This window comes from Mauremys reevesii, linkage group 8 (genome assembly GCF_016161935.1).
Source record: "Mauremys reevesii isolate NIE-2019 linkage group 8, ASM1616193v1, whole genome shotgun sequence".
In the NCBI taxonomy this organism is placed as follows: domain Eukaryota; kingdom Metazoa; phylum Chordata; order Testudines; family Geoemydidae; genus Mauremys; species Mauremys reevesii.
Window position 1 is genome coordinate 15,936,454 of NC_052630.1, and position 24,370 is coordinate 15,960,823.

Genomic DNA, 24,370 nt, shown 5'->3' on the forward strand with positions numbered 1-24,370 from the left:
GGCAGTGGTTAATCTGCTATCCTCCACTCTAGCAACTCACTTTTTCTTGTAGATTTTTAAGCCTTTTTGTTGCTTAAATCCCTCTTGGGCCCTAACACCTATCCTTAGGGTTGATCTGAGGTTTTTGCCCTAATTTAAACACTTGGATATCGGTATAAATGCATAAACACTAGAGGGTTACACTGATTTAATCAAATGGGGTTTTTTTCTACCAATTTAGTTAAACCAGTGCAAAGCAAAGTGTAGTCAAGCCCTTTGTTGCCAGGTGTCCAAGAAACTGTGCTAATTATACTATGTCTCAATCTTTGGAACCAGATTTCACTCCTTCCCTTCCGCAGGTGTTTAAATAAGGAGTACCGTATATACTCAATCATAAGCTGGTTCGTTTGTAGGCTGACCCCCCCACCCCCCGATGGATATTGGATGGGTTTTTATGACTTGTTCATAAGTCGACCCTATAATTCAGGGGTCAGCAAACTTTGACTCCTGGGCCATCAGGATAAGCCGCTGGTGGACTGAGGTGGTTTGTTTACCTCGAGCATCCGCAGGCATGGAGGTAAACCTAAGTAAACAAAGTGTTCCAGTGCACCAGCTGCTTACCCTGATGGGCGGGACAGCAACTGGTGGGGAAATTTTTCGGGGGGGGAGAAGCTGGGGGTCAGGGGAGTAACCCCTGTGACCACACCCCACATGACCCCACCCCTAGCCCAGGACCCCCACGCTCTCCCCCTCCCATCCTTTCCCACCTTATCTGGCGAGGGCCAGGGGAGAATGTCTCTGACCTGGCCGCAGCCTGCTCTCGGGGGGCGGGGCCGAGCGGCGCGGCCGAAGCCTGCTGGGAAGGGTTGGGCGGCGCGGCCATAGTCTGCTCCGGGGCTGGGCCGAGTGGTGCGACTGCAGCCTGCCAGCCCCGAAGCTGTAGCTGCTTCGGAGACTGCGGGGAGACCAGCGTGGCCAGAAGTGGAGAGACTCTGACCCTGCCTCTTCCCTTCTGGCTCTGCAGCCTATCCTTGCTCCCTCTGTTATGGGGAGGGTCTCTGTCCCACCTATCCCTCTCTATACCCCTTCATAAGTCGACCCCCTTCTCTGGTGCTTCCCTTTTTTACTAAAAAAAATTCGGCTTATGAACAAGTATATATGGTAAATGCGTTGGAGATGCAGAACAGGAAGATTTTGATCCATTTACATTTCAGGAGTTAGAATTTTTAGTCTCATTGCTTTATTTTTATGTTTGAGAATGTTTTGCTGTAGCTGAGAGAACCATGCTCATTAATAAATACTTTGTAGTTCTTTAGCACCTTTCATCCAAGGCTCCTGAGGCAATTTTGATCACGTTTCCCCTTGTGACTCATCTCACCCATTGCTGTTTGTCTTTCTGTCTGCAAACATCTCCTATCAGTCTGAGGCAACAGACTTGCCATTTTCTCTGGGCTGTGCATCTATTTCCTTTTCTTGTGAAAGATCAAAACAATTAAATGTATCGCGTCTAAAGTGTGTGTACGTGCATTTAGTAGGATTCATTCTCTTTAATCATTCACAGCTGCAGTCTGGCCAATAGAGACTTGCCCCCTCTGCTTTTTGCTACAGTAGTGTATTTTTGGTTCTCGTGTTCTAACCAACACAGTAGTGATCACAACCTGTAGCACAGATTGTTCTCAGCTTCTCAGCCTTGGTTTCCGTTGGTTCTGCAAGGCAGCAGCTCTCTGATGTCAGCCAAGAGTGGAGGTTACCCAGCGATCTTTCTACATTACGGCTCTCTAGCCTGTACCTGTGGGGCTGTGCTAGAATGAAAGAAGATAGGAGGATGGGCTATGAACTGGAAGTGGAATAAAACTAATTCCAAACACTTTTATCAAGGTCTTAAATCATTTTCTTACTAAAGGGCCATTGGCAAGAAAGTCCTCCAGGGCCATGTGCAGAACCAACGGAAACCAACGCTGAGAAGCTGAGAACAAATATAGCATTTGCTGTATTGTTTGTGTTGCATAGTCGTATCTTTGGCCTGGGCAGCATATATATTTTTTGCACTTAGGGGAAATGGACAACACTGCAGGCCTGCTTTTGGGCAGACCTAAATATCATGATAAAGGCCATGTTCCCCCTTGGTACTGAGTATGGCACTTACCGCTACACTTTCAGCAAGTGACTAGACCAGGGTGGGCAGACTTTTTGGCCTGAGGGCCACATCGGGTTTCAGAAATTGTATGGAGGGCTGATTAGGGGAGGCTGTGCCTCCCCAAACAGCCAGGCATGGCCTAGCCCCCTGCCCCCTATCCGACCCCCCCCCCCCTGCTTCTCACCCCCTAATGCCCCCTTCTCTGGTGCTTCCCTTTTTTACTAAAAAAAATTCGGCTTATGAACAAGTATACATGGTAAATGCTTTGGAGATGCAGAACAGGAAGATTTTGATCCATTTACATTTCAGGCGTTAGAATTTTTAGTCTCATTGCTTTATTTTTATGTTTGAGAATGTTTTGCTGTAGCTGAGAGAACTCCTGGGACTCCTGCCCCATCCACCCCTCCCTGTCCCCTGACCACCCGCCGACCCTGACTGCCCCCTGCCGCCCCATCCAACCCCTCCTCTCATTCCTGACTCCCCTGCCCCATCCAACCACCCCATCGCCCTGTCCCCTGCCCGCCCGGAACCCCTGCCCCTGGCTGCCCCTGCCGCCCCATCCAACCCCACCTCATTCCTGACTGCCCCCGGGACCCCTGCCCCCATTCAACCCCTGCTCCCCCGACCCCTATCCACACCCCCGCCCCGACCACCACCCTGAACTCCCCTACCCTCTATCCAACCACCCCCTCCTGCCCCACCGCTCCCTGCCCCTTACCGTGCTGCCTGGAGCACTGGTGGCTGGCGGCGCTAGAGCCGCGCCGCCCAGAGCACCAGGACAGGCAGCCGTGCTGCCCGGCTGGAGTCAGCCGCACCACCGCGTAGCACAGAGCACCGGGTCAGGCCGCGGCTCTGCAGCTGTGCTGCCCCAGGAGCTCGCTGCCCTGCCACCCAGAACATTGCGACAGTGGCACAGTGAGCTGAGGCTGTGGGGGAGGGGGAACAGCAGGCGGGGCTGGGGACTAGCCCCTCTGGGCCAGGAGCTCAGGGGCTGGGCAGGAAAGTCCTGCCGGATGTGGCCCGCGGGCTGTGGTTTGCCCATTTCTGGACTAGATCAGTAAATCCTCTCACTGAGGCACCTGTTCAGAAAGATGAGCTGTTGCAGGAGGCTTGTTTCCCTCAAGGTGCAGCAAGCAATCAGGCTTTTTCTTCTTGGCCTGGCAGGCTCTGATTTCATCCTCATGGCTGTTGTTTATGCTGCTGATTGGTAACTGTTCATTTGTTGGGTTTATGCACTATTTCCAGAAAGCCATTCTTGTCTAGGACAGTCTGGAAATTTCCACTTGTCTCTGGGGCCTTTCGGATGCTTCTCTCTCTCATACATTCTCTTCCCAGTCTGGTGTACAAAAGAAAATAGCAAAACCAAACTCTCTGGACCTTGCGTGGAAAAATTAAACAGAGTTCCTCCTTCTATTTCTGTTCTTTCTTTCCCACTACAGTGGGAAATTTTAATTTTGCCAGATACTCATGTCCTAATCCTTTGGACCAAGACACATTACAGCCCTGGACAGAGATCTGGACCTGCTCAAGTTTGTGATTAACTCCTAGGAGAGATCTTGGGTTATGATCTCCTCGGTGCTTACTCCTACTGTGGAATAAGAAGAGAGTCACACCATTAGAAGTACACCTCTACCTCAATATAACGCTGTCCTCGGGAGCCAAAAAATCTTGCTGCGTTATAGGTGCAACTGTGTTATATCGAACTTTTATCCGCCGGTGTGTGCAGCCCCCCCCCCCCGAGCACTGCTTTAGTGCGTTATATCTGAATTTGTGTTATATCGGGTGGCCTTATAACAGGGTAGAGGTGTAATCGTAGTTCAAACATAGGTTAATATAGCTCATTAGATTGCTTCAATGTTGTTTGGTTCTGTGCCTATCCTGGCTGATATGAAAGGTAGTCAGCAGGCATATCAGGAACTTCTTTTCACCCTGTCTCCTAATATAAGAACAAGAGATAATGCAATGAAATTGAAAGGTGATGAATTTAAAACTGATAAGAAATAATTTCTCACAATGCATGATTGGACGGTAGACCTCATTGCCACAGTATAACATTGAAGGGCAAGTAGTTAGCAAGATTAAAAAAGGGCTTGGGGTTTTACACCTATAACAATATTCAGCATTCTTATAGTAAATACTTAAAAAAAAGTTTTTGAAGGCATATAAAAGCTTATGCTTCAGAGTTTAAGCACATCTTCACCACCAGAATTTAGGAAGAGTGTCGCTTTGAGGGCAGATTATCCCACATCTGCCTACTGCAGGGTTTTTTGCACCTTCCTCTGAAGCATCTAGTGCTGGCCACTGTTGGAGAGAAAATACTAGATTGGATGGACCATAAGAGTGACCCGGTCTCGCAATTCCTGTATTGCTATGTTGCTTCAGACTCAGCTGAATGCATAGGCCCTTTAAAACAGGTTGTTGACAGATTGATTGTTGACAGAAGACCTCAGATTTCTTGGAACACACTGGGGTTCCCACACTGAGCAAGCTTTAATGTTCAGTATTTTTGTGTGAGAAGTTTCATGTAAAAGTTCAAAACAATTAAATTTGGGTCAGATTTGCATGATGATCACTGAGCACAGGCAGGCACATCTGCCCTTGGAATGAGATTATAATCACTTGGTGAAAGTTGCCACACCAACCTTTCTGCCTGCCAGGGCTTTTCCTTTGGGTAGCACTGTACCAGAGTAGTTATATGTGTTCATGTCAACTTTTAGTTTGTTCTCCTTCCCCGAGCTCATAATATAACATCATATTCTATAGGGCTTAATAAGTGGAGGTCTTTCAGATAGATTCTTAAATGCTTTAGTCCCTGGGGGTGGGCATTCATGAGTCAATGCACATTTTGCAAGGGTTCTATTTGGTGTCAATAATCGAAATTTCCCTACTCCACTGTTCTTTACCTGTTGCTATTTTCAGCCCCATAGATGGCTGTACTGCAAAAGTACCACACCTGTATGTAATTTGCATTGGAAGGCACAATATAGATATCAATTATTATTTGTTCATTTAGATCAGTTGCTTCTGATCATAATCGCTGGTCTTAGATGTTATTTCTCCACTCCCTTGCTAGATGAAGGATTTAGTTTAGATTCGACTGTGGCTTGCTTCATGACCATAGCTTGATAAATCAGGATGGTTTAGTACGAGTATCCTTCCATAGAAGCACCAGCATTATTTTCTGTTTAAAGTAGTCTTTGATTGGCACTCTGTCTGTTTTGAGGTCTCATTGAAGCAAATGCATTAGTGCGTGTGACTGGAAATCAAGAGTTCTGAGTGCAAGTCCCAGCTCTGCCACTGACTCGATGTGCCATTGGGCAAGTCGCTTTATCTCTGTCTCCATTTCCCTATCTGTTAAATGGGGATAACATTTACCTCAGAGGGATATTGTGAGGATTCATAAGTTAGTGTCTATAAAAGATGTTTAAAAAAACCCTGAGATAAATGGGCAAAATACATGCTAATTGTTACTTCTGCTTCTCTCCTTCCTCTTGGACTTTCCCTGCTGCTCCCCTTCAGCCCCCCCAGTTGGGAAGGCTAGGGAAAACAGACATTAGTTACAGAAAAATACTAACTTTATTTTGGATTCTTCTGCAATCTTCTTAAGCCCAAACTCTTTAATCTTTATGTGGTTCATAGTGCTGCAGGGTGACTACACTCTCCTGTTAGGCAGAGAAACCCTACCACCCTCTCTGCTGTCCTATATGCTATATCCCCTTTGCTGGCTCCAGCTCCTACCCAAACTTGTCCAGCTGGTTTTCAAGACCAGAGTTATTAAATCTGGCACCTTCCACCATCATTAAAACTAATTAAAAATGTAATTAAGTAAAAAAATATTGCACACTGGAGCAAAGTATTCCAATTTCACACCAGCTCTGAAATTCCTGGCAAAAGAATGGAGACTTACTATGTAGGGAACGGAGTATTTTTGTATCCTGAGTACTCTGTCCGCCAAATCAAGAATATTTTTTAAAAGCAAATCCTCCCACAGTTTTCTCCACAGTGAGGCCTTAACCTGGATAGCCCTAAAATACCATAGGCTGAAGTGCTACTTGCTAATTCACCGCACTGGATGTAAAAAGTTGCTTCCAACAGAGTTCCATAGACAGGAAGAGAGATGTAGAAAGGAAAAGTTTTTTATAACAATAAAACTTACAAAAGTTACACGTCAAGCTCAAAAGCATGTCTCTTTCACCAACAGAAAAATAAAAAATATTACCTCACTCCATCTAGTCTCTTACCTATTTAAAGGCATTTTTTAGTTAGAAGATGAGATTCTCTCTCTCTCACACACGTGTACACACACACACACACAGAGTGTGTGCACATGAACATTAAAAGTTCTAAAAGTGACAAGTAATTTTGGGTGCCACACTTTTTCGGTGCCAACTGAAGACCCCTGAAAGAGGCCTGATTTTCCAGAACCCTGAGCACCCACCCTGTGCAAATGAAGTCCCCTTAAGGTATCACCCTGTGCACTCAAAATCGCTATTTACTTTTGAAAGCCCTTGCCTGCATTTGTATTTTATATATGCACACCTGCACACATACACATAAGGTGTATATTTTCTATATGCAGTTTTGTAACTAAACCAGACCACATCAATTGTTTAGTTCTGCAATTGTTTTTGGCCAGCTCCCATGTGTTCCATTGCTAATTGCTCTCTGGATTCATTCTGGTATATTATCTCCTTGAATCAAGAGAATGAAGCCACTAATAATTTTATTTACTCAGAGGGATAAAGGGTTGTTTTTCCCTTCCTAGATTTAAAACCTAAGCTATTTCAAACCATCCCCTTGGGGTACTTGCTAATTGGAGACAAGCCCATTAAGAGTAGTAATAATGCTTTTGATTTTAAGGTTCTGAGTTTATTAGCACTCATAAGAAGTTTCTTTCTTTCTTGCTTACTCCTGAATGGCAAACCTAAAACAGCAGAACTAGTTTTCTGTGACTTGAGTTGCAATAAAGAATGAAGGCAATTGGAAGATGGAGGCCAAGCAGAGAAATCTGGAAGTGTGAAAGCATTGTGCGTGCTAGATAGAATGGATATGAAAATAATTGCTTAACTGAAGCTTGCTGTGTATTGTCATGCAGCTTGTCATTCACAGATTCATATGAGAGGCATGAAATCCTTCAAGCATGCTTCTCCTCTTCCATCAGGTTTTGGTTTGTGAGGGTTTTGTTTTGTTTCAAAGTAGAAGAAGTGGCAGAGGTTGAGAAGATCATTGTGACGATTAGTTTGAAATCTTAGAGCCACCATGTTGTGTGGCTAATTTAATTATTGTATTTAACTGAAACCACCTGCAGCTGCTGTAAAAAGACAAAGAACGTCAAGGTCCATATTTATTCCCCTTGCGGTGCCTCTTGTGGGGAACCATTTCAGCTGCCAGGCTTGTTTAAACTCTCACATATTTTAAACATTAATAGAATTTGCATGTTTTCGTTTCCAACATTTCAGCTCCCTTTGCTTTCTTGGTTTTTCTTTTAGCCCCTCTATGGGATGTTTTACTTCTCACCTATTTCATTGAGGTTCTAGTTTCTTGTACAGCGCAACTTTCACAGAAATTCAGAGTAATGTTGCTGGCAGTTGTTACATATGGAATACATTCCTGGACCCCATGCAAACAACTAAGGACCACATCCTCCCAGAATGCAGTGGAAACCCTTGAGTCTAAAATCAGATTTTGGAGTTGAACAGTCTACTGCTTGGGAGCCAAATGTTGAGATCCTGGCTCATCCCTTACTCAGGCAAACTCCACCTGAAGATGATGCAACTTTGCTTAGGTAAAATGGGGTTCAAGCTGAATTAGGACCTCAGGGTTTGGTGTTTTAGTTAGCAAACAAGGCTCAGAGGAGAAGATTAATAGTGCTGGGGAAACCCAGAAACTCAGGAAGTGATGATATTTCAAAACCAGGTTAAACTAGTTGTCACTGAAAGTCATGGCATCTGGTTTTGGTTACCTATGTGAAAACGTTTGGAAGGTATCGATCCAGTTCCTATAGGAAAGTGTCCACATCAAGTGCATCTATCCCATGATTGATACTACAGATATTGGCATCCCTGTCCAACTTAGAAGGGCTGAGAATTGAAAAGGGCAATGACTAAATTACCCCCTTGCCCACAAAGAGATGTTTCCTGCAGGTCAGAGTCTGGGATGCATTGGTCCGTAAACCTGTGCTGCTGATGTTCTGCAGGTGAGCAATAAAAGGGTTTGGACTGTCAATCCAGCACCTTCAGAATCGCTCCGATTTTTTAAAAACATTTACAAATATTTAATAATACTTGAGAGTGCTAGCTAATAGAGATGGCATATGTGGTAATATCTGGAGACTGTCTGATCCAAGCCGGTTCAGTTATTAGACTACCCAACAATGTTAAAATTCTGCCAGATACTGTGTTTATTTCCCGGTTGCTCTTTGCCTTTTAAGAGACAGATTATATTTTTTACCTTTTAAAATGTTTTCTTCTTTGTGAGTATAAATGACCTTGTTTTTTTCACTTCAGTAATGCTATGTTGAAAGGGATTTGGGAACTTCTGTAACTGAGTTTTAGGATTATAACTAAGAGGTAGAACGTAGCTGACTTTCTCATTCCTAAAACTATTCATTTTCATGAAAATAATAATGCCCTGTTTGTGCACTCCTTTTGTATCTTGGCATGGAGTGGCACCGTAAAGGCTTCTATAGATCATGTCAATACCCACCCCAGATCTCAATATATCAGTCCAGAATGAGCCTAAAATTCAGAAATTGGAGACCTGATAGTCCATACTCCAGAAGTCAAGAGGGGGCTTCCAGCAGTTTGCTCGGGAGTCTGTTCTATCACCTTTATAGACCCTATTACTAGGAAACTTTTCCTGATTGTAATCCTGTGCATTCCTTTGGTCAGCCCTATCCAATTACTCCTATTCATATCTTTTTCTGTTCCCTCCTTAACATTTGCATCCTTCAGATCCTTGACAGCTATTACATCTCCCCTCTCTTCAAGCCTTTTTCTAAAATGCACATTTGTTAATTTCAGTTGTTACAGGACCACACTAGTCAAGGTCTTTGAAACCTGCTATGGGCTTATCATAGTGGTGTTCAAATGAGTGTATATCCTGTAGAGATTAAAGATTTTTGTCAATGCTTTGAGATGCAAATTCCTTATCATGAGAATATGGCTCTTCATATCTCTGTTTTTACTTGAGTCATGTCAAATTGGATTAATTGTTGGTGCAGTCTTGTACTTACAATCCTATTGTTTGTTTGTCATTTTACACAACACTATAGATATGCCTGGTGCTTTCCAGGCAAATGAAGTACACCTACGGCGGAAGTTTCCTTTCTTTTGTTATAGAGTTTCCAGTCACTTGGAGAAAATGGAAAACTTGTGAGAATCAATTCAAGGATGCTGTACTCTTCTAAGTCTACTTTGATTTTCTTTCAAAACACTAGAAATATTTACACTCAAAGGTCCCTTGCTCTAACTGCATGCAGTTGCTAAATGAGATTATTGTACACATTTATTCTCAGGAAACTTTTGATATGAATTTTGATTTGGGAGAGAGTGGATTGAATCTCAAAACAGTCAAGATTAGGCTCCGCAGAGGTGATGCTTGGAGACCCCTAACCATGAGTAGATGGTCACAGGTTCATCTGAACTGTAAAGTTGAACAAAGTTTTTCACTAATACATGGGTGGGGACATCAATTATGATCTTAGAAGTCTCGCCCTAACCTCCCTGCACGTACTTTTTCATTTGGATCATATAAGAGAAGAAGAGCAGTCATGATAGACCAAATACTCTATACCTTATTTAGGAATAACATGCAGTCACCTTGCATGAGAGAACCGTCTAAGTGGAGTCAACCCAGCCCTCTCCTGCTGGTGACTCGCAATAGTACATTGGAGTCTTGCTTTTATGCATGTTAGGTCTTCCCTCGCCACACTTAGGAAGGAAAATCATCAGGTACAGTGAGGAAAACAAGAAGACATGAAGGCTGAGGAGAAATTGCCTCATTTTGCCTAGTATATGTTTGCTCAAGAAGGTGAGAGGTAGGGTGAGAAGAATCCTTCCTCACCTCTGATGGTGCTGAAAAACCTGTTGTGGGAGCCTCATGTTCTGGAGTTCTTATTTTAAGCATAATTAATTCTTAAGAGTATGCCCCCATCTCTTCTCTTCCCCATTCTACATTGCTGGTAAAAGCTGTGTCTGCATAGACTGTCTGCTGGGTAAGGGCCAGCTGCATGGGTTGAAGCTGCCTAGTTTTTGAAAGCTTGCTACATTTTAAATTCATGAATTAGGAAGTTTAACTGTGAGGCTTTGGGTAGAATGGGGTCATTTTCCCAGTGGATTTTAAGACCACCACCTCTCCCACACCTAAGTAGACTCAGGATGCGTGTTAATTTATTTAACTTGAATTTTATTTTGTCTTCCAAGTTGGAAGAATGCTTCAATGGCAAACCTGCCCGCAGGCCATTTCAAAGCATGGCTAATTGGTGTTAAAGTGTTTGAAGTTTAGTCCAGAACATAGGAGAAGCAGAGCCATGAAGACCCTCCTCATTTGAAAACCATTCTGTGCAAATGGCTTTTTTTGCCTGGTGTCTAGCTTATGACAGCCATAAAACTTTGATAACCCCATGCAGTTTGCTGACAAAACTATATATGCAAAGAGTGTGGGAGGACAGTACAGAGGCAATAAAAATATGCAGCATCGATTCTGATATGTTAGCAGTTCTTTCCCTTTCCCCCAGCCACATCCTGTCTTCCATCAGGTGTCTTTTTAAAAACTCAGCTGATAAAATTGACATCAAAGCCTGACACCAAACAAACTTCATGAATTATTTATAGCCTAGCAAATGGCAATGGATTCAGTGCTCCAAGAAGAATCTGGCACAGGGAATCCCTGTGTGATTGTCATTTGCACAGAATCCCTGGCCTAGATTGTGTGAAATAAAGGAGAAACCAAGCTTATTTCTTTCCTTTATTTTACTGGGGGGAGGAGGAGAGGGGTTAAATATGAAATTCTGATGAAGGGAGGGGGATTCCCCTAGTTGATAAAAATGTATTTTAATGATTGGTTTCCTGTAATATGTAAACCAGCAACATTTTGCTCCAATTTTACAGATAAACTGTTAACCTCCTACAGCATTGCTGTATTCAAAGACTTGTTTTTTTTTTGTTGCAGAAACAACACACATCTGCAGCCTAGAATAGCTTCTCTCCCCCCTCTCTCTCCCCCGCCCCCCCGCCCTGTGGCAACTGACCTTTCAGTCTTCATACTACTTCTACTCATAGAGGAACTTGTATTTTCTGAAAGAATCCCAGAATTGTCCGCTACAGAGGAATACACTCTAAAGACCTCCGCAGGTTTTGATTGACTTTTTTTTGTTACAGCACCTTAGTCCCTGAAGCAATTGACTGGGACAGGTCTTTATTCTGTGGAGCCTAAACGTGCCTTGGGGATGTGTGTGTGGAGGAGGATAGCCTAGCTACACTCATGGCCTCTGCATAGCTGACTACTCCTCAAACGCTGCCTCCCTTGCTGCATTACCTCTTGCAGGCACGTCAGGAAACCCCCCTTTTGTTTAATGTATTGTCTGAAGACTCTGCTCAGAGTTTTTTGTTTGTTTGTTTTTTTAAAAAAGATGATGATCTTCCTGATGGGGAAAATAATGTAAAATGCTAAATTAAATGTACCCCAAAATGTGTCTGTCCTTCCCCCATTTCTTTGATTGTTTCCTATTTTGTTTCTTAGCCTCCTTTCTGTACAATTGATTTTCATCTCCTGCCTCCTCTTGGTTTCTCTTTTCCTTGAAAATAAATCTCCTTCTCCCGTCATTATTTTCTGAAGGGCAGAACATTAATCTCTTATTATTTTTGATCCCATTTCCCTATTATGGTTTCTGTCCTTCCCATATTCTGATGTCAGTGCCTGTTTATCTCCTGGATTTCGTCTCTTCCCCCTTTCCCATCTTGCTGCCTCCTCCTCCTTTCCACACTCTCATTTCCTCCTCTCTCCCCTGCTCACTTTCTCATTTCCATCACTGTTCCTGCTTCTATCTTTCACCCCAGCCCTATGGTTAGCAAAGAGAGAGAAAGGGGTCTGGATTGACTTGGTCATTCCATCAAGTAAGGGGAAAAGACCTTGTGACTTAACGGGTACCATCCAGACTGAGTAGCTGTGTCACTCCTCCCCTCTAACCCAGAGTGCCTTTTACAATGCTTTGCTGCTATAGTCTCCAGCCTGGACAGCTCTCAAACAGCCTCCAGTATGCAAGTCACTCCCAGCTATGTCCGTGAGTGTGTTGCAGCCAGCCACCCCTTGGCTCTTACTTGATTATACTGCAGGGTGATGTCAACATGCCCCAGTCTTAGATTTTCACCCAGGAATGTATGTCCTGTATTGCCCAGACATCTCCTGGACAGTACAAGTTTATATAAAGTCTGTTATTTCTTTAACATACACACAACTTGCCACTCCAAATGGAGTTTCCCAAAACAGTTCCATTTAAACATACTGGATTAGATAAAACAAATAACAAGTTTATTAACTACAGAGAGATTTTAAGTGAGTACAAGTAATGAGGCATTAAAGTCAGAAATGGTTACAAGAAAATAAAGTTAAAATGCTGATGGTGCCTAATTTAACAAACTACGTTAGATTCAAGCTATGTTGCTCACCATATGCTTTCAGCAGTCTTACTGACCAAATCCTCTAGGTCAGGACCCCTTCTTCAGTCCAGTGCTGCTTCCTTTGTCCTTCAGGTACTGTGAATGCCAATGGGAGGGGGAGGGATTGAGGTGTTTGTCCCTCATTTTTATAGTGTCACTCCCCCTCTTGAACAACATTTCCAGCAGAGATTCAGGAGACAGAGTCTATATGGAAGGATGTTCCCTGCTGCTTTTCCCTCAACTGTTTGAGTGTACTTTGCTTCCTTTCCTGCTTGATTACTCTATTTACCACTTAAATGCAAATTAAGCAGATCACACTTAAAAAAAAAATTTTTTTTAAGACAAATCTGTTTGCCAGCCTCACTTTGGAATATGTGTTAATAAAACCGTACAGTGGAATTGTATAACTTCACATACAATATTGCTGCACACATTTTGTCAGGACAATAATGACCAGCAAATTATGAGTTTTCAAATGATCTCTGTACAAAGTATGCACTGTGAGATGTAAAATAGTGTGCAGGGTGTGAACACAGGTGCATTCTGTTACAGGCTTAGAGGAGGTTTTGGAACACATGTATTATATTAGACAGGAATAAGTCACCAGGACCAGATGGCATTCACCTAAGGGTTCTGAAGAAACTCCAAATATGAAATTGAAGAACATTATCTATGGTATGGAATCTATAATTTAAATCAGCCTCTGTACCAGATGACTGGTTGGTAGCTAATGTAACACTGATTTTTTTTCTTTAAAAATGCAACAGAGGTTATCTTGGTAACTGCAGGCTGGGAATCCTAACTTCAATACCAGGCAAATTGGTAGAAACTATAGTAAAGAACAGAATTATCAGACATGTGGATGAACATGATTTGTTGGGGAAGAGTCAACATGGCTTTTGTAAAAGGAAATCATGCCTCCCCCATCTATTAGAACATGTGGACTGGGGATGATCCAGTTGATATAATGTACTCTGATGTTCAGAAAACCTTTGACAAGGTCCTAGACCAAAGGCTCTTAAGCAATGTAACAAGTTATCGGATAAGAGGGAAGGGCCTCTCATCGATCAGTAACTGCTTAAAAGATAGGAAACAAAGGGTAGGAATAAATGGTCAGTTTTCACAATGGAGAGAAGCAAATAGCAGAGTTCCCCAAAGATCTGTACTGGGACCTGTTCAATGTAGTCATAAATGATCTGGGAAAGGGGATAAACAATGAGGTGGCAAAATTACTCAAGATAGTTAAGTGAGAGCTCACAAAACTGGGAGACTGGGCAACAAAATGGCAGATTAAATTCAGTGTTGATAAATGCAAAGTAATGGACTTTGGAAAACGTAACCCCAACTATACATACAAAATGATGGGATCTAAATTAGCTGCTACCACTCAGATATCTGGGATTTGTTGTGGATAGTTTTCTGAAAAATCTGCTCAACGTGCAACAGTAGTCAAAACGCTAATGTGTTAGGAGTCATTAGGAAATAATATAGAGAATATCATAATCGCACTATATAAAGCCGTGGTTCACCCACACCTTGAATACTGTGTGCAGTTCTGATTGCTCTATCTGAAAAAAATATATATTCGAACTAGAAATGGTGCACAGAAGGGCAACAAAAATGATTAGAAGCATAGAACAGCTTCCATATGAGGTGAGATTAAAAAGAATGGGAATGTTCATCTTAGAAAATAGATGACTAAGGGGGCATATGATCCAGATGACTAAGGGGGCATAAAATCATGACTGGCATGGAGAAAGTGAGTATTATTTACCCCTTCGCATAACACAAGAACCCGGGGTCACCCAATGAAACTAACAGGAAGCATGTTTAAAACAAACAAAAGGCTGTACTCCTTCACACAACGTACACTCAACCTGTGGAACAAGTTGCCAGGGGAAGTGAGGCCAAAAGTATAACTGGGTTCAGAAAGGAATTAGATAAGTTCACAGGAGGCTAGATCCATCAATGGCTTTTAGCCAGCATGCTCTGGGTGTTCCTAAACCTCTGACTGCCAGAAGCTGGACGACAGGGGATGGATCACTTAATAATTTCCCTGTTCTGTTCATTCCCTCTGAAGCGTCTGGCACTGCTACTGTCAGAAGACAGGAGAGTGGACTAGAGGGACCATTGGTCTAACCCAGTATGGCTGCTGTTATGTAATGATAGCAGTCTCCATTACCTTCTCCACCATCCATAGCTCCAGGGATCAGTTCGAGCCAGCTGTTCTCTTCACTTTTGGGGGTCCATTCCCCCTTCCACACACCCCTTTTTAGTGAAGTGAAAGTAGCAGGCTCTCTCAAGTTACATGGAGTATGGCTATCTGGGAATATCTTACTTAATCAATTCCGTTCCATGGCAGGCGCCTTGATCATTGATACACCTCAGTCCAACCTGTTCTTTCCCTGAGGGCTATTGGTCTAACTGTAGTTGCTGAGCTTCGTATGGAGGTGGCTGGGTTGTGCTTAGTGGCCTGTGATATACAGGAGGTCAGTCTAGATAATCTGATGGTCCCTTCTGGCCCTAAACACTATGACTTCTATGAGCAGAGGAGTGTCTTTCCTACTTCAGTTGCTGAGCTGTTCTAAGCTAGGCCCTGAGCTGAGAACAAATGCTCCACGTTGACAAGCATGCTGTTGACAAGCAGGTCTTTTGACATTTTTTGGTTTGACTGAGAAGTGATAAAGACCATTGCTGATTTTCTCTGTCCATGCTATTTCAGAATTAGGGGCAGTTCTCATTCTTCAGGATTTATTAGTTGCAGGGTGGGCCAATCCCCTCATAATGAGCAAGGTTCTTTCTGCACCCCTTCTCATTCAAATAGCTGGGGAGATGCTGAGTGGAGGTATCAGACAGATTTCTCCTTAGCCATTGAAAAAAACACACACACCCCCAACAACAGTTGACCAGGCTTGCGCTCTTCATAACTCTGCATCCCCATTATATACAATGGGATGATTTCCTCCTCTAATATCATCTCTCTATGGCTGTAACACTGAAAACCTTAAGCTAAATTAAAGCTTCAGATGCTGCTCACCTCTCAAGTGTTTATTGATACCTTCTATCTCATGTGATTGAACAGCCTGCAGATCTCACAAGCTGGCTGTTTTGTGTACTGGACAGAGAGTGTTTCATGAGCAATGAATGGAGTTAAAGTATCTGCTATCACTAGTAGAGACCATTACAGTAACTTGAGGTACAGTGTGCTGGATGGCTGATATGGAATTCATGGAGTGAAACACAGGTATTTAGCTTCCACAGTCTATTTACTAACTTGTCAGTGATTTCAAAAGTGGTCCATGTGTCTGTGTTTTAAATAAGGGTTTACAATAAATTGAAAAAAGTCCTGTTAACAGTCCTGTCAGCAGTGCTGCCTGACTAGGGCTGTATAGGGGGAGAGGGATAGCTCAGTGGTTTGAGCATTGGTCTGCTAAACCCAGGGTTGTGAGTTCAATCCTTGAGGGGGCCATTTAGGGATCTGGGGCAAAAATCTGTCTGGTGATTGGTCCTGGTTTGAGCAGGGGGTTGGATTAGATGACCTCCTGGGGTCCCTTCCAACCCTGACATTCTATGATACGCTACAGTCAGGATCAATGCTCTGAGATCGATTCACTGGCAGTTGATTTAGTGAGTCTACTGAAGACAGCAGATCGCTCTCCAGTCGACCCCTGTACTCTTCCCCCGATGAGAAGAGTAAGGTAAGTCGCCAGAGAGTTTCTTCCGTCAACCCCCTGCAGTGTCGACGCCCGCGGTAACTTGACCTAAGGTGCATCGACTCCAGCTACGTTATTCATGTAGCTGGAGTTGCGGAGCGTAGGTCGACTTACTGCAGTAGTGTAGACATAGCCTAACGCAGGCTAGTTCCTACCAATTCTGACACTGCGCTGCGCCCCAGAAGTGGCCAGCAGCAGATCCGTCTCCTAGGCAGGGGGGAGGGGGCTCCACATGCTGCCACTGCCCCAAGCACTGGCTCCACACTCCAGAGCTGGGGGCGGTGGTGCCTGAGGGCAAGAGCTGCACAGAGCGGCTTGCGTGCCTCTGCCTAGGAGCCGGACCTGCTGTGGCCACTTCCGGGGCACAGCATGGTCCTCGGTGCCAGGACAGGCAGGAAGCCTGCCTTAGCACCCCCGCTGCACCACTGACTGGGAGCCACCTGAGGTAAACCTGTGCCCCAATCCCCCAGCCCAGAGCCCCCCCCCCAAACTTGGACCCTCCTCCTGCACCCCAAACCACTCATCTACGGCCCCACCCCAGAGCCCTGACCCGCTCCCGCACCCCAACCCCCTGCCCTAGCCCAGAGCCCCCTCCCACACCATGAACGCCTCATTCCTGGCCCCACTCTGCAGCCCAAACCCCAACCCTCTGCCCCCCCACACCCCTCCTCTCCAGCTCTGTTGGGTCGTGGGCATCAACAGTTTTCTTCAACTGGGTCACCAGAAAAAAAAGTCTGAAAACCACTGGTTGAAGGCCACCAAAATGTTTCTTGTTACTAAGGTTCTTTGGTCCTTCACTTGCATTAACATACAAGATAATGTGAGAGAATAATTTTTTCTCATTGCTTCTGAGCTGGCTTTCAGTTGTGAGTTATTACTAATGTCTGACATGAGACAGACTGCAGCTGAGGAGTCCTAGAAGCTTCAGACTATGTTTAGTCCTGGCTAGAAGATCAGAGCCTGTTCTCAGAGTGTGCTTTTTGAGAGCTCATTTATTGCAAATAATCCCTATCTCCTATGTTTTCTGTCCTTCAGCCAGGTGTCAGCATGTTATTCACCAGCGCTGTAGATGTTTTTAACACATATTGCTCTTCAAATTTTTGCATTTCACAGTTGCGTGTGTAGGTTTTTCTTATTTGAGTGGTGCAATTAAAACACTGATAATTCCACTTTCAATATTCCGTGTACTGTATACAGAAGGTGACTTTTCTGGTGAGGGAGGATTGGGGAGAGCAGGGGTCATAGAATATAATAGCTTTTCATTTTTGTTGTGGCTTGCCATATGCTCCTTGCGAAGAGGGGAAAAACTGCTGCTATGACAACAGGTGTTAGTAGTGTAGTTGACTGTGTGGTTCCAGTAGTATACAGCAGTCTGGAGTGTTGGCAATAACAACTGTAAACATAAGAAGCCATGGGTGGATTCTATCATTACTATTAGTATTTTTTAAAAAGAGAAAAGATCTTGATCAATGAAGTGACCTGAAGCTGGAAGTAAATAAATGCTGCACTCATGCATCTTCAGCCAAAAGTAATAAAAAGCTAAACAAGAACAATAAGGGCTAATATGTTTTATTATGTTGCAAGATTTTTTCACGCCAACTTTCTTCTCGCTGCCTTTCCTGAGCATCTATTAATTTGGTGTTTTACGTTTCAGTACTAAAGCAGGGTTTGTAAAAGTGAGTCTAATAGTCTTGGGGGGGAAATTCTTCCTGCCAAAATAATAAACACTGTAATAAAAATACACCCTCTTTATTCTGCGCAGTAATAGTGGGATCTCTTATTCCAAACACAACAATAATGCTGTTTTCAGATGTAGTGTTCTGGACTATGACCAGAGTAGTTTTTGTATTTATTTTGTATCACTGCTGGTGAACTTCTCCAAATTCCTTGCCCATTTGATATATACCCTTTGGGAAAACTGCTGAGAATATGAGGTATCTGCTTAGCTTACAGAAGTGGCCTTCTCTTGGGACAAGAATGTAATGGTAACTCTCAAGGCTCAGTGACTCAATTATGTACCCACAGTATGGTTTGTATGAAAAGAAGTCAGTTGGGGTGTGTGTGGGTGAGGAATGAGAATCACCCTCCCTTACTATTTCTTCATGCTGTCTGTTAAAACCTGATTAATCTGAGATCTACTGATTGACACTGACGTTCTATCGATGCTAGAGAAATGTGGATGTGTTTTTCTGTACTGGTCCAGCTCCAGTATGGAAGCTGTAGTGTAGACGGGTTAGAGACATTTTTCTTCATGCCTCTGAAAGCAACTGCCACAAGAAAGCAATGGCACATGGAATATCATTATACAGCACCCTCCATAAATCCTAGCATCTCAAAATGCTTTGCAAAGTAATAAGTTAGATGCTGAGAAACTGAGCAGCTATTATGCCCTCACCGATAGCTTCCACAGAGCTTAGGACAAGGGAAGTTATATTGCATTAAACTGACGGTTTCCCCCTGGACTATCTCCTCAAGTACTAATATAAATCAAATCTCATAATACTCCTATGAGAGAGGAAAGCAGTACTCTGACCTCAGGACCATTACATATCAATATTAGTCTCTCAGTGCAGTGCCACAAGTTAAGTGCCAACCTGCAGGTGCAGCCTTAAAGTGAAGATTCTTTTACCCATCTCTGTTGGCTTCCCAGATGGAAATAAAACTATTAGTTGGAATTTGAAATAAGATTCTTGCCTTACCTCTCACTCCCAGCTACTCTGTGCCACCTCCTGCATAGATCACATTGCTGGAACACATGCTGCTTGCTCTATCCATCCTGGGCTAGTGGAGTGACCCTCTAGGAGTTATCTTTCCAGTTAGTGTAACTTGAGGCAGCTCTGCTCTAAATTATGGTAGGTCCTAAACTACTGTCCATTAGGGTGACCAGAGAGCAAATGTGAAAAATCAGGATGGGGGGGAGGAGGGGGGTAATAGGAGCGTATATAAGAAAAAGACCCCAAAATTGGGACTGTCTCTATAAAATTGGGACATGTGGTCACCCTAGTGCCCATCTCCACCTTGGGCCCTGTACCAAGTTTAGCTTGCCCAGACCTGGGGATCTGGCTCTTAGCTTTTAGAGATAATGACTGGCTTGTTTGCTGTCTCTTTGTAAACCTGGATCAGAAGAGAATTGCAGTGCCATATGTGTTTTAATTTGAAAATCATAAGTTTTTAGTCCAGCATTTACACGTAGTCTGGATGGTATTCACATTGTAATCAAGCTTTCAGTTACTGCATTTTAGAGTTGGTCCATGCATCTCCTTAATGTGATATACAACACTTGTTCCTTGGCAGTGGACCAACACGTCTAGCTGTGGTCGAGTTTGCCCAGGAGGAAAATGGAAATCTTGCTGGAGCAAGTGAAATCTAGTAGACGTGCACAGTGCAAAATCCATCTCCTCCTCCTCCTCCTCCTTCTCTTCACTGAACAGAGAGATTTGAGGGTGGAGTCAGAAGGAAATGAGGCTTCTTTATGACATTTTAACTCTCAAGGTGCAGTGTCTGGTTGGTTGGTCAGCACGATGTTCTAGCACCTCTTGTTGCATTCATATGACGGGTTTGTTAACAAGCTGGCTCTCATAGTCACTTAACCTTTGTAGACAATGGTTAGTTGGCCTAATTCACTAGGGTGTGGTGCAGATGCTGGCACGGGGCCCCAGATATGACGGAAAGTCAGCATGGGTGTTGCAATGAACAGTGACTCTTCCTACCTCCCTTCTGATGTCAGGGGGAAGGGTCTGCAGCTGGCCAGCACAGCCAAAAAAAAAAAAAAAAAAGTGGGTGTTGCAAGGTAGAGAGAGATAGCAAGGCAGCTGAGGTATGTGTTGAGTTAGCATTTCCTGGACCAGCCTCTGCTGAGGGTCTCCTGTGCTGTCAAATGGAACTAGCAAGTCTAGGAGGGGAGAATGACACCCCCTCCGCTGTTTTCCCGCTGGTTATTCCTCACTGGAGTGGCCTAGGGTTGGCTGGCACCAAAAGGTACCGTTTACTTGTGAATATGGCCCAGAGCATCAGCTTGGATCTGAGGCAGGCAAACTGCACTTTTGAAATTCAGTGGGAGTTGGGTGCCTCACTCCCTTACATACCTTTCAAAAATCACAGCCCTCATTGATTTCAACCCTCTACTACCTCTTATCTCCTCTAACTGCAAGAGAATGTTTGCTCCCATTTTTGCTCTGGGTGTTCTGGGCATCCTATCCTCCCATGGTGCTCCCCGTCCCCGCCCCCAATCTTGTGTTTTCCCTTAATTTACTATTTAAACCCTAAGGAAGTGATGCATAAGCACATTTAGAGGGCCACCCTTGTCGTCCTTCTTTGGTGCTTCTCCCACTCTCTGTCCTTCCCACCTAACAATGTGAGATCTCCCCTGCTCAACCAGTATTGGATAGAAGGTTACACCACAAGTACATTTCAGTTCAGTGAGACTTTGTCGATACAACACATTTTAGAAGTGTTGCCAAAGTGCGTTTAATCAAAAAGAGGCACAAAAGCATCTGGCCTGCCTGTAATCTGTGTCGAGTTGGGGCAATCTGCCCAGGATGGGGCTTCACATGGTGTTTGATCTGGTAGGTTTCTATCATCGGTGTCCTTTACTCTGCTATATTCCTTCCCACCCCCACCCACCCAGATTAGAAACAGCTTTCCCTCTATTTCCTTGTTTTTCTTGATAATTCAAGGAAATATCGATCTCTTACTCCCTCATATTTTGGACATTGGAGGCTTTGTGTGCGTCTCTGTGTCTGTCTGTCCTTGTGACTTGATTTCACATCTGCTGTTCTCAGGGTTGGGACTGTGCTTTGTTCCTTCAGATTTCTAGCTCTAGTTTAACACTGATTCTGCTGTCTAGACTGTGGGATGAGCAAAGGTTCCCAGCAGTGGGGAACTGAGGTGAGTCCAGGCTATTCGTCTCTTCATCAGCTAGAAACTCTGTTATCTCAGGCACAGCTCACTCCCACTAGCCACCCAAAAGGCCCAGGAAATATCCAGAGCCTAAGAAAATAGGATAAAATAGATTAAGACTGAACAGTTCTAAAATATTGTGTTTAATCATTTATGCTGTTTGCTTTTTGTTCTTCTCTCAGCTTGGACAGTGAAACTTTCGCTATTTATTTATAGTCAGTTTCCACTTTATGCTCATCGTGTACGAGAGATCTGGGGCCCTTTCAGAGGGGCGTCTTTTTGTGTAAATGAGCCTTTTGATCACTTAGTCCATGTGCACAGCTGATAGATTTTGATCCCTGGGAGCACAGATGCTGTGTTCTACGCATGTAAATTCTGTTAATTCAGGGCCTAACTGTTGGACTCTTTCAAATGCATATGCACTTGGTTGTGCTCGCTCAGATAAGGAGGGCACTTCCTGAAAGTTTTCTGTTTCTGGCACCCTCGGTTTCTGATGATGCAGGAGGGAAAATTTAATTAAAAAAAAAAACTCTTTTCTGTGTCTTGGGGGGGAAAAGGTCACAAAAACATTTCCCTTTCGGTCATTTAAGCTCCTCCTTTGCCTCTGCCAAGTTAGTTTCCAACAAAACCTAAACTACTTCTCGACAGCGTCCCTTTACCACTCATTCTTGCCTGCATGATAAGCTCCTGTTCCTAGGACACGTACATGACTGGTGCACAGATATTACATGAAGCCCGTGGACATCATTGCTTGTACCCCTTACTTACAATTTTTAAAAAATGCCTATCATAATAGTTCAAAACATGCTACAGATTGCCCTATGTTGCTGAAGTGTGTGTGGCCATTACTGTTGGTGCTCGAGTATTATTTTTTAATAAGGAGTAATGGGGGGAGGGGGGATTTTTTTTAGTCATGGTGACATAATGGACTCTGCTTTACAGTTTCCCTCCAGCAGCCATGCCATAATGCCTTTTCTCTCTTCTCACCACTAATCCATCTTCTTCCTGGTTCTGCATTGTCCTGCACCTGTGCGTGGCAGGTATGTTCGCTCCTGGTTTTGTACACAGATCAAAGGGAGAACTGCTCCTTCTATGACCATTTTCCTCTCTGGTTTCTCCTCAGACTGTAAAAATTTGTTGCCTGTACTGGGCGTGGAATATTCTGTGCCTATTTGGCTTTCAAGATAAGCAATCACTGTAATCCCTCTGGGTGTCTGCGAGGTGACACATCTTATAGCTCTTACAAAGCTCAAGATTCTTATTCCCCTCAGGCTCACAGACTTTTGTATTCTGTACAAGGAAGGAGCAAATGAAACGCCAGTCAGTCACTTTTTTCCCCTCTTCAGTCTCCCCACCCACACACTCCTCATTGGCCATAGTCCAATTAAACTCAGTAAGGTGCAGGGATGAGTTGAATACACCCTGGAACAGTTCCGAGAACTCATTAGATTTTATTCAGAAAATACCACCAATTTGATATCCGGCAGCAGCCCTCTCTCAATCCGTGCGTTTGTCAGAGCCAAATTAAATTGATGCAACTAAGGAGCGCATCAGTGTTGCAGGGACAGAACACTGACTGCATATTCCCATTGAGATGAAAATAACAATAAAAGAAAATCCTCAGCCCTTTGTCTGCGATCTGGACCACACTCCCTGTCATACTAAGAAGAGCTTACTTGTGAAGGGGACTTATAAGGAATGAAAGTCTTACTTTGGTTGCATTGTTCCTGCACCTGCTATTACATGTTCTTCACCTATTAAGTTACAGTAACTCCTCACTTAAAGTTGTCCCGGTTAACGTTGTTACGTTGCTGATCAGTTAGGGAACGTGCTCGTTTAAAGTTGTGCAATGCTCCCTTCTAACGTCTTTTGGCAGCCGCCTGCTTTGTCCACCGCTTGTCCACTGCCTGATGCAGCTAGCTGGTGGGGGCTTGTAACCAGGGTGAACCAGCAGCCCCCCTACCAGCTCCCCGCTCCCCTAAGTTCCCTGTGCTGCAGCCCCCAGCAGGCCATCAATCGGCAGTTCAGCTGTCCCTCCCCCCACTGCCATGTGCTACTCCTGCCCTCTGCCTTGGAGCTGCTCCCAGAGACTCCTGCTTGCTGTGCAGGGTGTCCCCTTCCCCCCTGCTCCTGCACCCCGCTTTTCCCTTCTCCATATACAGCAGGGAGGGGACATGGAAAGAGACAGAGAGAGCTTGGGGCAGCAGCTGCTGTCTCAACTTCCTGATCCACTTAAAAAGACAATGCACTTAAGAATGGGTCAGCTTCCTTAAAGGGGCAGTGTGCATCTCTCTCTCTCCCACACACAAGATGTCTGTCTGTCTTTGTCTGCTATGCTGTCTCCCTGCTCTCCTGTTCGTGCTGCCTTGATGAGAGGCTACATTAACAACAATGTGTTAACCCTTGAGGGCTCAGCCGAGTGCTAGTTCATCATTTAGCAGCAAGGAGTTTCCTGGGAAATCTCTCTCCCTCTTCCACCCTCTAACTTCACCACCTCAACAAGCTTCACAATCATCATAGCTGTGAACAGCATTAATTTGTTTGTTTAAAATGTATACTGTGTGTATATCTATATAATATATCGTTTTTTGTCTGGTGAAAAAAATTTCCCTGGAACCTAACCCCCCACCTATTTACATTAATTCTTATGGGGAAATTGGATTCGCTTAACATTGTTTCGCTTAAAGTCGCATTTTTCGGGAACATAACTACAACGTTAAGCGAGTTACTGTACTTTTCTTGTGATAAAGCCCAAGCTGCTGGTGAATCCACACGTGCTTCTGCCCCCAAACATGTCATCTGCATGCTTTTTGTCTTTTAATCTTTAAGGTTAATTCTTGCAATCTGCAAACTGCCACAAACACAGCAGCCTGAGGTAGACACCACCTCTGTCTAGGATTGCCTCCCTTTACTCCTCCTTCTCTATGTCACAATCTCGTACTGACTTTTGATATTGAAAAAAGTGTTAGCGACATTGTAGGCAC

At 44.0% G+C, this 24,370-nt stretch overlaps 1 protein-coding gene across 6 annotated transcripts in view; it reads left to right on the top strand.

Moving 5' to 3' along the window:
* The window catches only part of ARHGAP26 (Rho GTPase activating protein 26), a 302,495-nt gene that overhangs the window by 189,598 nt on the left and 88,527 nt on the right, over positions 1-24,370 (top strand). The gene's annotated exons all lie outside the window — the stretch shown is intronic.